This window comes from Salmo salar, chromosome 07 (genome assembly GCF_965601325.2).
Source record: "Salmo salar chromosome 07, fSalSal1, whole genome shotgun sequence".
NCBI classification, from domain to species: Eukaryota; Metazoa; Chordata; class Actinopteri; order Salmoniformes; family Salmonidae; genus Salmo; species Salmo salar.
Window position 1 is genome coordinate 1,755,001 of NC_138297.1, and position 656 is coordinate 1,755,656.

General features: G+C 34.9%; 1 protein-coding gene across 1 annotated transcript in view; it reads left to right on the forward strand.

Moving 5' to 3' along the window:
* pfn1 (profilin 1) overlaps window positions 1–145 on the forward strand; it is an 11,275-nt gene extending 11,130 nt beyond the window's left edge. Inside the window, exon 4 of the mRNA XM_082977290.1 lies at window positions 1–145. This exon is cut by the window's left edge and continues 190 nt beyond it. The gene's annotated coding sequence lies outside the window, so the exon portion shown is untranslated.
* The last annotated feature ends 511 nt before the right edge of the window (window positions 146–656 follow it).

Consider the following 656-nt stretch of genomic DNA (forward strand, 5'->3'; position numbering starts at 1 on the left):
GCTCATCTGTGCCTCGTGGAATGTCATCCCAGCAGCCTCAGTGCCTTCTTGTTTTTGATGATGATGATGATGATGATGATATGCAAATGATCAAACATGTCAAATTATCATAGTGGCAAATAAACAGATTTATTCTAAGAAAATATTTATTTTGACTGCTGATTTAATTATTTATTGAGGAGAATGTAGTTAAATTACTAAAATGTTAATGGTAAGTGTGTGTTTATCTGTTTATCTCTGTTTATCTCTCTCTGTCTCTCTGTTTTATCTCTCTCTCTGTTTATATCTCTCTGTTTATATCTCTCTGTTTATCTCTCTCTGTTTATCTCTCTCTCTGTTTATCTCTCTCTCTGTTTATCTCTCTCTCTGTTTATCTCTCTCTCTGTTTATCTCTGTCTCTCTCTCTGTTTTATCTCTCTCTCTGTTTATATCTCTCTGTTTATATCTCTCTGTTTATCTCTCTCTGTTTATCTCTCTCTCTGTTTATCTCTGTCTCTCTCTCTGTTTATCTCTCTCTCTGTTTATCTCTGTCTCTCTCTCTGTTTATCTCTCTCTCTGTTTATCTCTCTCTCTCTCTGTTTATCTCTCTCTCTGTTTATCTCTCTCTCTGTTTATCTCTCTCTCTGTTTATCTCTCTCTCTGTTTATCTCTCTGTT